This window comes from Salmo salar, chromosome 24 (assembly GCF_965601325.2).
Source record: "Salmo salar chromosome 24, fSalSal1, whole genome shotgun sequence".
In the NCBI taxonomy this organism is placed as follows: domain Eukaryota; kingdom Metazoa; phylum Chordata; class Actinopteri; order Salmoniformes; family Salmonidae; genus Salmo; species Salmo salar.
The window spans coordinates 15881977-15896754 of NC_138314.1; the positions used below are offsets into that span (position 1 = coordinate 15881977).

Sequence of the window (14778 nt, forward strand, 5' to 3'; positions counted from 1 at the left end):
TGCATTCAGATCTAGGATGTGTTGTTTAAGTGTTCCCTTTATTTTTTGAGCAGTATAAATTAATTTACCACAATAAATTTAAATTGATAGTTTGCAAAAATAGATATGATTCTGCAACCATGGGTAAATACTTGTCTATTTAGGGAAAAATCACATTGATTTAACTCTTTGGTCCTATCGCAGTTTAGTAAATAAGTAATGGTGCTGCCTACACCATACGACTCGTTTTTTAAATCATATGAGCAATAAATATTTCATTTTATTTGGAATGCTAAGCCAGACAAAATTAAACGTGCCTATTTATATAATGAATATGAGTTTGGGGGGCTAAAAGTATAACATTTTAAAGCTTTAAACTTCTCACTAAAAGCTTCACTTATACAAAAGTTATACTTAAACCCAAAATGGTTCTCCAGTAGATTATTAAGAAAGGCTCATCCGTTGTTCAAAAATTGCCTTTTTGCCTTTACAGATTACAATTGAAAATGAAATGTATAAAGTATCACCGTTTCTTAAATAAGCTATTCAAACCTGGTTACAATTTCAGTTCTGTCCTCCAGAAAAGATAGAACAAATATTACAACAAATGTTTTGGTTAAACTCAAACATACTGATTAATAAAAAAAAACATTATTTATGGAAGAAAAAATAAGTTATATTTATTAATGAAATTATGAATATAAATGGTAGAGTTATGTCACATATGCAGCAATCAATCCAATCTCTAATTCTCTCTTTCTCTCTTTCTTTCTCTCAGAATGCCAGAGATACAGGTTTGTGTGTGTTTCTTGTGTTGTACATGTATCTCGTGGTATGTGTGTGTATGTTTTGCACATTCTATTTTTGTGTTTCTCACGCCATGTGCATATGTTTTTGTTTATCCTACTTTGTGTGTGTGTGCATGTGTTTTTGTGTGTTTCTCCTGCGATATGTGTGTAGGAGGCCCATGTAAAGCTGCCAGTGCTGGCCGAGGAGCAGGTGGTGAGAAAGAAAAGCTATGTAGTTCTGTGTGGAGAGACAGGAAGTGGTAAAACCACCCAGGTACCCCAGTTCCTATAGGAGGCTTGATATTCTAGGTAACACACACAAACTCCTTCATCTAATCCACCACTTGTCTTTGTGTATATTTATTTGGAAACCTTTCACTCCACTAATATCATCATAATAGCATCCCTCTCCTTACCCCTCTCCCTCCTGTTTCTCTCCAGTGGTCATTGGTGTGACAGAGCCTAGGAGAGTTGCAGCTGTCAGTATGGCCCACAGAGTGGCCAAAGAGACGAACGTGTCCACACGGTACACACACACAAACACAATGGTTAGTGTGGATTTGGTCTCCATTTGTGTTTGGTTCGGTCTGTTAGGGAACGTGACCAGTGACACCAAGATCAAGTTTATGACCGACGGAGTCCTGCTGAGGGAGATTCAGAAGGTAATCCCTCTTTCTCTCTCCTTACTTTCCATCCTTCCATTAACTTTCTCTGTTCGTCCCTCTCCCTACCTATTTGCACCCCTATCCTCCGTCTTTATTGTATGACCCCATTCTATCAGTTACTCATGCTCTGTAAGGCTGCGTCCTAAATGGCAGTCTTTATTGTATGACCCCATTCTATCAGTTACTCATGCTCTGTAAGGCTGCGTCCTAAATGGCAGTCTTTATAGTGCACTACGGCATTGCTTCTGTCTCTGCCTCTCTCCGCTGTAGGACTTCCTACTCCAGATATACAGTGTGATCATCATAGACGAGGCCCATGAGAAGAGTGTGTACACAGACATCCTGATAGGCCTGCTGTCACGCATCGTACCACTCAGAAACAAGGTGGGACTGACAGACAGACAGACAGACAGACAGACAGACAGACAGACAGACAGACAGACAGACAGACAGACAGACCAGACAGACAGACAGACAGACAGACAGACAGACAGACAGACAGACAGACAGACAGACAGACAGACAGACAGACAGACAGGATGTTTCTGATGCCTTGAGCATGTTATTTAATACATGCACAACTGATACGTAAGGATTTATAAACTCTTTACTAAATGGAAACTCTATGTTTAATAATGATTTATAAGCGGAACTTGAAAGAGCTGAGACTTCTCTACCCAACTTGCTGTTGTGTCCTTATCTCATCTTTACCCTGTTGTTTCCTATGTGTGTCAGAGAAAGGCCTCCCCGTGAAGCTGATAGTGGACAGCTACTCCGCGTGTGGAGGAGGTCACAGAAAACATAAAGCTGTTCCCACTCCCGTCATCAAGATGGAATCCCAACAGTTCCCTGTCACGTCCACTTTAACAAACGTACTCCTCTGGAGGACTACACTGGAGAGGTGTTCCACAAGACCTGTAAGATCCGCCACTTGCTGCCCCCTGGGGGTATTCTGACGGGCCAGGCTGAGGTCCACTCTGTCTGCAGGAGACAGGAGGGCCTTCCCTTTCAGGAGGTGCAACACAGCTACATGTGAGACACACACACAGTTATTAGTCAGTTATCACCATACAACACAGCTACATGTGAGACACACACACAGTTATTAGTCAGTTATCACCATACAACACAGCTACATGTGAGACACACACACAGTTATTAGTCAGTTATCACCATACAACACAGCTACATGTGAAACACACACACAGTTATTAGTCAGTTATGACCATACAACACAGCTACATGTGAGACACACACACAGTTATTAGTCAGTTATCACCATACAACACAGCTACATGTGAGACACACACACAGTTATTAGTCAGTTATCACCATACAACACAGCTACATGTGAGACACACACACAGTTATTAGTCAGTTATCACCATACAACACAGCTACATGTGAAACACACACACAGTTATTAGTCAGTTATGACCATACAACACAGCTACATGTGAGACACACACAGTTATTAGTCAGTTATCACCATACAACACAGCTACATGTGAGACACACACACAGTTATTAGTCAGTTATCACCATACAACACAGCTACATGTGAGACACACACACAGTTATTAGTCAGTTATCACCATACAACACAGCTACATGTGAAACACACACACAGTTATTAGTCAGTTATCACCATACAACACAGCTACATGTGAGACACACATTGACCTGGATAACTACTCACCGTTGGATGAGGACCGTCTGGCCGGGGTAGATGAGGAGGAGGGGTCAGACCTGGAACTAGGAGACGACCCCACAGACACAGGTAAGGGAAAAGGTCTCAGCTAGGTGGGTGTGTGTTGCCTTACAGCTCTCGGGTGTGCATTCTTTATTCATATGCTCTCTCTTCCCCTCCTCTCTTTATGTGTGTAGAGGAGAAGGTGGACCCGTCCATCTCTCTCTGTCTTCCCCCTCTACTCTCTCCTGGCTCCAGAGCAGCAGGTCAAGGTAAGATAGATCACTCAGCACAACAAACCAACTAGGAGGTAGAGGTAGTTTGAGACAGTTTTACATGGACCATCTGTGAGAGCTTGTGTATATGTGTCTAATCTGTCTTTATGCATGTATACATGTATGTGTGTGAAATCTGTCTGTGTCCAGGTGTTCCTTTCCCTGGTGCACATTTGTGTGTCTTAGCTCCCAACATAGCAGAAAGCTCTCTAACTAAACTTCGGAGATAAAGTATGTGGTCAACTGCGGTCTGGTCAAGAACCGCTTCTATGACCGCGTCACGGGAATCTCTTCCTTCAAGGTCTTCTGGACCTCACAGGCCTCAGCCAATCGGTACCGAACCTGGACACTGCAATAGGTCAGAACTGGAAAGGGGTGCTTAATGTGCAATGACTTTCATGTCTTTAGTGTAACAGATTGTGTTTGGTGTCTGTGTGTGTGTTCCAAGCTGTACTCGTCAGCTGTGTTTGGAGACTTCAGTCTGTTTACGGAGGCAGAGATTACCCACAGGCCAGTTGAAGACCTGGTACTACAGATGAAGGAGCTCAATATAGACAAGGTCCGAGAAATAACACATAATTGATTGATGATGTTAACTCTGTAAAGCTGGGGAGAAAACATTCCTGTGAATTTAGTCAGACGCTAGAGAGAGCTGTGTGTGTCTACGTTTTCAGGTGGTGAACTTTCTGTTCCCCACCCCTCCCTTTGCTGAGGCGCTGGTGTCAACCAACCAACCAATCCATCTCTCTCTCTGCTGTAGTGTCAATGAGATGGAGTGAGTGTGTCTGAGGTGTCCCATCTGCCCCCTGGGCAGGGCGATGGCGTCGTTCCCCATCGTGTCGCGCTACTCTAAGATGCTAGCACTAGGGAAGCAGCAGGGAATGTCTGCCTTACGTCACCGCCGTGGTGGCCACAATGACAGTCCGGGAGATCTTTGAGGATCTGGACAGGTGGGGGCCAGGGCAGACAGATAGGAAATGTGTGGTTATGGGATTATTTTGAAATACGTAAACAGATAAGAAATGCATGTATTGCCAATCAAACACTGGATTTTGGTTGGCTTCCGGTGCCGGTCAGTGCCATTTAAGATGAGGGAGAATTTTATTTTATTTTTTATGAGCATGGCCTTATTTCTATTACAGCATATTGAATGACTGTCATTAATATTACATTCACCCAGCTCAATCTAACATTGATAGGTTTAGGCTACTACATGATACTCACATTTTCCTTATACCCATCATGAGGTTGAGATAAAAATGTGAATAATCCAGAAAGTTACACATTCAATACCGCCTCATTAGTCCCATCGCGCTCTATCAACTCCTTGTTTTGGGTCCCGGGCACAATGCACGCTGACTTCAGTTGCCAGTTGTACGGTGTTTCCTCTGACACATTGGTGTGGCTGGCTTCCAGGTTAAGCGAGCAGTGTGTCAAGAAGCAGTGTGGCATGGCAGGGTTGTGTTTCGGAGGACGCATGGTTCTTGACCTTTGCCTCTCCAGAGTCCGTACGGGAGTTGCAGCGATGTGACAAGACTGTAACTATCAATTGGCTATCATTAAATTGGGGTAAAAGTACAAAAAAAAGGAGGGATGTTGGCCAAATGAATCACATTTATGTGTCCTTAAAAACAGCCTATTAACAATTACAAAAACATTATTCCTTGTGTTTCGATGTGTAGCATATGCAAAAATGTGTAGCCTATATTTTTTTAATCATTTTTTAGGCTACTTTCCTAAAACCATAATTGTCCACCTCACGGTTCAGCTGTCAGAGATTTGAGTACTAAATGCATCAGGGCATTGCATGCAAAGGCATATAGGCTTAGGTGTCCATGGTATGATTTTACACTGAACAAAAATATAGATGTGACATGTAAAGTGTTAGGTCCCATGTTTCATGAGCTGAAATAAAAGATCCCAGAAATGTTCCATATGCACACAAATATTATTAATCTCAAATTTTGTGCACAAATTTGTTAGTGAGTATATCTCCTCTGCCAAGATAATCCATCCACCTGACAGGTGTGGCATATCAAGAGCTGATTAAACAACATGATCATTACACAGGTGCACCTTGTGCTGGGGACAATAAACGGCAACTCTAAAATGTGCAGTTTTGTCACACAACACAATGCAACAGATGTGCAATAGGCATGCTGACTACACGAATGTCCACCCAAGCTGTTGCCAGAGAATTTAATGTTAATTTCTCTACCATAAGCCGCCTCCAATGTCGTTTTAGAGAATTTGGCAGTACGTCTAACCAGCCTCACAGCCGCAGACCATGTGTATGGCGTTGTGTGGACGAGTGGTTTGCTGATGTCAACGTTATGAACAGGGTGCCCCATGGTGGGGTTATGGTATGGGCAGGCATAAGCTACGGACAACGAACACAATTGCTACGGACAACGAACACAATACCATGACGCGATCCTGAGGCCCTTTGTGGTGCCATTCATCCCCCATCATCATGATAATGTACGGCCCCATGTTGCAAGGATCTGTACACAATTCCTGAGACCATTCCTCTGTACATAATCTTTGCAGATATCTTTCGTCTACGGTTATGGATTGCCATCTTCAATTCAAACCACAGGTTTTCAATAGGGGTTCAAGTCCAGATACTGACTTGAAATCTTTTGGGATTTGGAGGTTATTGTCTTGCTGGAAGATCCACTTGCGGCCAACTTTCAGCCTCCTGGCAGTGCCAACTAGGTTATTGGCTAAAATGTCCTGGTACTGGGTAAAGGTTGACCTTAACAAGGGCCCCAGGACCAGTGGAAGGAAAATAGACCCATAATGTCAAAGATCCACTGACTAGCAAGCTACGTTACTAAGGTGGCTGTGTTCTAAATTGGGAGTGATTTTACAGCTTGCATTGATGGTATAAATAGTTAGATTACAAATAAATAAAACATACTTTACCAGGATAGCATTTTGTCGGACAGAGATCTCTTTGGTCCTTGCTATCCGGAATCCTTGGGACATCCCTACCTGATTGATGTTGACATTTTAAATGGTTATGGTAAGGGTTAGGTAAGGGTTCTGGTTAGAGTTAGGGTAGGGGTTAGGGTTAGGGTTGAGGGTTGATCAGTAGAAATAGTACCATGGATAGTACACAGTGCCTACAGAATGTATTCACACCCATTTACTTTTTGCACATTTGGTTGTGTTACAGCCTGAATTTAAAATGGATTAATTGTATATATTTTTTGTCACTGGCCTACACACAATACCCCATAATGTCATAGTGGAATTATGTTTTTCAAAATGTATACAAATCAATACACAATGAAAATCTGAAATGTCTTGAGTCAATAAGTATTCAACTCCTTTGTTATGGTAAGCCTAAATAAGTTCAAGAGTAAAAATGTTCTTAACAAGTCACGTTATAAGTTGCATGGACTCTGTGTGTAATAATAGTGTTTAACATGATTTTTTTAATGACTACCTCATCTCTGCACCCCACACATACAATTATCTGTTAAGCCCCTCAGCCGAGCAGTGAATTTCAAACACAGATTTAACCGCAAAGACCAGGGAGGTTTCCAATGCCTCTCAAAGAAAGGCACCTATTGGTAGATGGGTAAACATTTTAAAAGCAGACATCGAATATACCTTTGAGCATGGTGAAGTTATTAATTACGCTTTGGATGGTGTATCAATACACCCAGTCACTACAAAGATACAGGCGTCCTTCCTAAGTCAGTTGCCGGAGAGGAAGGAAACCACTCAGGGATTTCACCATGAGGCCAATGGTGACTTTAAAACAGTTACAGAGTTAAATGGCTGTGATAGGAGAAAACTGAAGATGTATCAACAACATTGTAGTTACTCCACAATACTTACCTAATTGACAGAGTGAAAATAAGGAAGCCTGTACAGAATAAACATACTCCAAAATATGCATCCTGTTTGCAACAAGGCACTAAAGTAATATTGCAAAAAATGTGGCAACACAACACATTACTGAGTACCCCCCTCCATATTTTCAAGCATAGTGGTGACTGCATCTTGATATGGGTATGCTTGCAATTGTTAAGGACTGGGGAGTTTCAGGATAGAAAATGGAAAATACATGGAATGGCGCTAAGCACAGGCAAAATTCTGGAGGAAAACCTGGTTCAGTTGGCTTTCCACTAGACACTGAGAGATTATTTCACCTTTCAGCAGGACAATAACCGATAACACAAGGCCAAATCTACACTGGAGTTGCATACCAAGAAGGCAGTGAATGTTTCAGAGTGGCCAAGTTACAGTTTTGACTGAAATCTACTTTAAAATCTATGGCTAGACCTGAAAATGGTTGTCTAACAATGTTCCACAACCAATTAGAGAGAGCTTAAAGTATTAAGAAAATAGTAATGGGCAAATGTTGCAAAATCCAGGTATGGAAAGCTCTTTGAGGCTTACCCAGAATATGTATATGTGAATATGTAAATAGATATTTCTGTATTTCATTTTCAATACATTTGCAAAAATATCTAAAAACATGTTTTCATTTTGTCATTATGGGGAATTGTGTGTAAATGGGTGTAAATAACATATTTAATCAATTTTGAATTCAGGTTGTAACACAACAAAACGTGGAATAAGTCAAGGAGTATGAATACTTTCTGAAGGCACTGTATGTATTCAGAAAAAAATTGCAAGAATTGACATTGCCAACAAACATAAATGTATTCAGAAGGAATAAATATACACAGCTACTCCCTTGAAAGAGATCAATCATCTCAAAAACTAAAACAGATAGCTTGCTACTGCACACAGTCTATTTAAAAGGTTTTACTTAAAGGGATAGTTGGGTATTTATCTACTTCAGTCAGATGAACTCCTGGATACAATTTTTTTTTATCTCATTGCCAAAATCCCGAACTATCCTTTTAATAAAGGTGAACTGTGCAGCTCTCTGCATCCTGACTGTTGGCCTATTTCAGTTATTGTGTTACCTTTTTTTTTGCCTGGCCTCTTTCAGTATATCCAGAGATATGCCCAGGGCCGTCCCCAGAGTTATCTCAGCAACCTTCTGCATTGCTGCTTCTTCATTTGTAAATACCTTCATCTGTTCTTCTGGGATAGGAGGTTCATGCTCATCACACTGTTTCCACTGAATCACCTTGATTATGTCCTCCGCAAGCTCCTCCACAGCGTCAAACATCTTTTCTGCCATGTTATATCACTAGACGAGGAAGAGGTAAATAATGAAGAACAGTGTAATAACTATTTCAAATAAATTATTATTCCCAAAAAATTGCTATGATTTTTCTTTTTTTAAACAGTTTAATCTTTAATTTCAAAATGACCCCAGTTGGTAGGCTAATCCATGTACTGTAGGGTTGTTCCATCCCGAAAATAAATCACTTGTCATCCCGGGTAACCCGGTATTTCCCTCCAAAACCGTAAGTGCCATTCGAAAGCATTATAAAGCATATAAATGTCTGGATTTGATTAGAGCATCGATCAGCATGAAAATTCTAACCTGATGCTACCTGATGAGTCATATTAAATAGATTTTATAAGCCTCACATTAACGACATTTAATGAGCCCAAGCCCAAAAAAGCCCAAATGATTGTGCCATTATCCAATACATATACGGTATGATGTAGGCTACTGCACATTACACACGACAGATTATACAACAGGTGGGTCTATTTCTGAATGCTGATTGGTTAAAACCACATTCCAGCAGGTGTCTATTCCACAAGTTACCACCGGCTAAATTTATGACGTTAAAATGCCTATTTACTATGTTCCATTTGACTATGCAATACACTGTCTCATCAGCCCAGCCAAGCAATTTATAAACTTGATCTCCACTATAAAAAGCATCTAGACATTATTTCACATTTCTTTTAGACTAACATTTCATTTTGAACAGCAGAGATTTGTATAAACCTTGCTGTCTGTCTCTCCAACATTTGCAACATTGTTTCAATATTCAAATTCGATATCCAGCTGTCCTATAGTAATGAACAAGTCTGTATGAGACAGACAGGCAGGCAGCGTTTCTCAGCCAATCGAAATCATGAATCAGCTGGCATCATTTTTATGTATATATACAAATGTCAATTGAAAAAATCTAAAATGAAACGAAGTGCAGCTACTGTAGTTTGCAGTCTTTCTAGCTTCAGTTTGAAGTGATTGTGTTAGCTGTGTTGTTGGCTAGCTCTATATCTATATTTCCCCTTTGTTAGTAGCTTACCTCCTCTTCCTCGCTTTCAACAGTTACATGAAACATTCAGCAAAAAACAGCTTGCGTCCCTCTTCGAAAAGTCTATTGGTATAAGAAATGCAACAACAAAAAATGATGTCCAGCAAGCTATTCGAGTCTAGCTTTTCCTGCATGGGACTCCAAGAGCTAAGGAACGTTTTTTAAGGAGAGGCCAGCGGAAACACAAGTGCTTGCATATTGCGCAAGAGACAGAGGCTATAAATGAGAAGCTTATTATGCATGACCGATCATTGATTAGTTAAATATAAGGCTATTACTGCATTGAATTTGTTACCTGAAAGAGGTAGGCTAGGACATTTATATATAGGGTTATATATCAATCTAAAACATTATTATCTATTTTGGATGCAATTTGAATGGAGTTGATGGAGAGAGAAAGACTGCAAGAGAGACTGCTCGTGCGTGCACTGATTTAATTAAAGCAATGATATTTGAGTGATAGGCTGTTTTAAAACTGCAGCTGCAAAAAAAAAAAAACTTTACAATTAAGAAACAAGGTGACCCCGAAAGCAAGATGGAAATGGGTAAATTAGGCGCGCATTTGGTCTTTATATTACTGTAGCATAGGCTATGCTGCAGGAAATGCAGGCCTTCCTGAAAAAAAGTTTCCATGATGAGATGATAGGTCTACATGCATTGTGAACTGCACTCCTTACTTAGATGGGTCTGTCCCCACCCTGAGTGTTGGTTCATCATGCAGAGGCTGTAGAGAAGCCAGAATTAGAAATCACATATAATTTAACAGTTCAATTTTACACAATACTGTTCATATAAATAAAATATTATAATTTACTGGTTTCTCGCAGTTATTTATCCAGGGAAAAGTGAGTGGTTTTGGGCAGTAGGGTACTATGGGGCGAGATGCCCCCTGGGTTAAGACCCCCCCCACCACCACCACCCCCCACCCCCCTCCCTGTAGTTCTCACAAAACACATTCAATAAAGAAAGGAGGTTGGATATATTCCAATTAATTTGTTTGAAAAATGTATAAAATTATTGAAAACCGTTTTCTCTTGAATTTCATTGTAAGGACTGCTGGGATTTTAAATCTCGCCTTATTCAAATGATAATGAGTTTAGTTTAACTGTACATAATGGAGTATGAGGAAAAGGTAAAAGAAAATATATAATTTATGTGCAGGGGAGGTAAAAAATAGGCACACTTCTGTGAATCCCTATGGCATCATCTCTTATTGGGGCAATTTATGCCAGGGGTGGGGGCATTTTACCCAGGTAGCTGGGCAAAATGCCCCTTTCCTAAAAAATAAATGTTATTAAATAACTACCAATCTGTTAACTGTAGCCATTTATTTTCCTTTATAATTTGTTACACTCAGCATGGCCATCATCCACCTACAATTTCTTTGCTTTTTTGTGTCAGCAATTAGACATTGATCTTAGGGGGGGGGGCTTCTATTTCATGTTACCCTAAGTCCCTGCAAATCTCGGTAACGGGGTTCCCGCCATTCAACCCTAATGTACTGTGAAATATGTGGTAAGTTGAGGGTTCCCATTTCAACCTGTAACTCTTTCACCATCGAGGAAGAAGTGGACCAGTGTTGCACCAATTTTGATTTCCCTTTAAGGGTGGTTTCACTTGGTGAAAGTTTCAGGCCATTTACAATAACCCTTCATCCTTGGGAGCAATTTCCAAATGCTTGAAGGTACCACGTTCATCTGTACAGTCGTGGCCAAAAGTTTTGAGAATGACACAAATATTAATTTTCACAAAGTTTGCTGCTTCAGTGTCTTTAGATATTTTTGTCAGATGTTACTATGGAATACTGAAGCATAATTACAAGCATTTCATAAGTGTCAAAGGCTTTTATTGGCAATTACATGAAGTTGATGCAAAGAGTCAATATTTGCAGTGTTGACCGTTCTTTTTCAAGACCTCTGCAATCCGCCCTGGCATGCTGTCAATTAACTTTTGGGCCACATCCTGACTGATGGCAACCCATTCTTGCATAATCAATGCTTGGAGTTTGTCAGAATTTGTGGGGTTTTGTTTGTCCACCTGCCTCTTGAGGATTGACCACAAGTTCTCAATGGGATTAAGGTCTGGGGAGTTTCCTGGCCATGGACCCAAAATATCAATGTTTTGTTCCCCGAGCCACTTAGTTATCACTTTTGCCTTATGGCAAGGTGCTCCATCATGCTGGAAAAGGCATTGTTCGTCACCAAACTGTTCCTGGATGGTTGGGAGAAGTTGCTCTCGGAGGATGTGTTGGTACCATTCTTTATTCATGGCAGTGTTCTTAGGCAAAATTGTGAGTGAGCCCACTCCCTTGGCTGAGAAGCAACCCCACACATGAATGGTCTCAGGATGCTTTACTGTTGGCATGACACAGGACTGATGGTAGCGCTCACCTTGTCTTCTCCGGACAAGCTTTTTTCCAGATGCCCCAAACAATCGGAAAGGGGATTCATCAGAGAAAATGTCTTTACCCAAGTCCTCAGCAGTCCAATCCCTGTACCTTTTGCAGAACATCAGTCTGTCCCTGATGTTTTTCCTGGAGAGAAGTGGATTCTTTGCTGCCCTTCTTGACACCAGGACATCCTCCAAAAGTCTTTGCCTCACTGTGCGTGCAGATGCACTCACACCTGCCTGCTGCCATTCCTGAGCAAGCTCTGTACTGGTGGTGCCTCGATCCCACAGCTGAATCAACTTTAGGAGACGGTCCTGGCGCTTGCTGGACATTCTTGGGTGCCCTGAAGCCTTCTTCACAACAATTGAACCGCTCTCCTTGAAGTTCTTGATGATCCGATAAATGGTTGATTTAGGTGCAATCTTACTGGCAGCAATAATCTTGCCTGTGAAGCCCTTTTTTTGCAAAGCAATGATGACGGCACGTGTTTCCTTGCAGGTAACCATGGTTGACAGAGGAAGAACAATTATTCCAAGCACCACCCTCCTTTTGAAGCTTCCAGTCTGTTATTCGAACTCAATCAGCATGACAGAGTGATCTCCAGCCTTGTCCTCGTCAACACTCACACCTGTGTTAACGAGAGAATCACTGACATGATGTCAGCTGGTCCTTTTGTGGCAGGGCTGAAATGCAGTGGAAATGTTTTTGGGGGATTCAGTTCATTTGCATGGCAAAGAGGGACTTTGCAATTAATTGCAATTTATCTGATCACTCTTCATAACATTCTGGAGTATATGCAAATTGCCATCATACAAACTGAGGCAGCAGACTTTGTGAAAATTAATATTTGTGTCATTCTCAAAACTTTTCGCCACGACTGTAGTAAAAGAGATAGAAGATAAGTGTTTACGATGACATCATCGGGAAACACTTTTGATGTCATCTGGTGTGCATCATGTCATTAACTAACTGAGCAGGCAAAGGTTAGTAAAGTAACTTTTGCCTACCCATAGTTGGTTAAAATCACTTAGACTTGAGATAAGTTGACATAAAGCTGCAATGTGTCATTCACATAGAATTGTGAGCTATAGAACTGTCATTCTTAAAAAGCAAGTCCAAGAAGCGGAAGTGTCACACTCTGATCTGTTTCACCTGTCTTGTGCTTGTCTCCACCCCCCACCAGATGTCTCCCATTTGTTCCCATTATCCCCTGTGTATTTATACCGATGGTTTCTGTTTGTCTGTTGCCAATTTGTCTTGTCAAGCCTACCAGCGTGTTTTTCCGTGCTCCTGTTTGTCTAGTCCCTGTTTTCTAGTCCCCCGGTTCCAACATTTTCTGCCTGACCTCGAGCCTGCCTGCCATCCCGTACCCATCTGACTCTGACCTGGTTTACGAACTTCTGCCTGTCCTCGACCTGCCCTTTGTCTATTAATAAATATCAGAGACTCGAAATATCTGCCTCCTGTGTCTGCATTTGGGTCTTGTCCTGTGTCGTTATAGGTAGATTTGTTCTATGTGCGCTATTTCTATTTCTTTCTCGTTTTTTTACTCTTTTACTTTTGGTTTTGTATTCCAGCTTCAAACAGATAAAAATGCAATAGTTTGTGTTATGGAAAATATATTTCTCAGCGGTTTAGATGGTACAATGATTCACTACACTATATTTACTTTGACACATAAACTGAAATTAGGTGAAATATTTGAATTTTAGCAACCAGGAAATGGTGAAGCGATTTCTGCATATTGCACCTTTAAAACAGATTTAAGTAAATAATACATTTTATCTCAAGCCTGAACAGCGCCCATAAACAGATTAGGTGTTTCCGCTGGAGATGATGAATATGATATTTAAAAGTGGTGAAATTTACCTTTAACAGGTTTTTGTAAATGGCCTGAAACTTTCACCAAGTTGGTGGAGTTACAGGTTGAAAAAAGTACCCTCAAACTACCACATATTTCACAGCCTACCAACTGGGGTTATTTTGAGATTAAATACTAAACTGTAAAAAAAAAAAGAACAATATGGAAATTTGCCCATTCAGTAAACTCAGAACAAGTGTACAACAGGAAATGATACATTTCCTTATGGACATGAATGTGGTCATTTCTGAAGTTTTGCAAAAAAAATGTATCTAAATATCACCATTTGGCTCAATGTCTTTATATTACTATTAGTTATACTCGGAATATCCTTTTTCAACTGAAAAATTTAAAAAGTAGCCTGAAAGTTTGTTCAAACATAACAATTACTCTAACCCCCCGCCCTCCTATGTCATGGTGTTTCCTAAGTTAATAGATCAATCAATCAAATGTATTTATAAAGCGCTTCTTACATCAGCTGATGTCACAAAGTGCTGTACAGAAACCCAGTCTAAAACCCCAAACAGCAAGCAATGCAGGTGTAGAAGCTGTTACTCTCTGCCTTACTGATACTGTGAGAACAGTCTGTCAGAAAACCGTTTGAATTAAGGAAACCACAACTGCTACATCTACTATTAGCAGTTGTTTCCTTCATTCAAATGGTATGAGACAGTGAAAGAGAAAGACATCTCTGGCCTCGTTTATACCTGGTGCTAACATTGGTCCTGTGTCCTAATCTTGTCCACATTTGTGCCCACTGATTGTGCCCACATTTTCAGATATGCCTCTACACATGCCTACACTCCCAAGTAGCGCAGCGGTCTAAGGCACTGCATCTCAGTGCTAGAGGTGTCACTACAGACCCTGGTTCAATCCCAGGCTGTATCACAACGGCTGTGATTGGGAGTCCCATAGG

At 40.8% G+C, this 14778-nt stretch overlaps 1 pseudogene; it reads left to right on the plus strand.

The window, feature by feature from the left end:
• The first annotated feature begins 743 nt into the window (after positions 1 to 743).
• Positions 744 to 14675, plus strand: LOC106584924 (putative ATP-dependent RNA helicase DHX37; annotated as a pseudogene).
• The last annotated feature ends 103 nt before the right edge of the window (positions 14676 to 14778 follow it).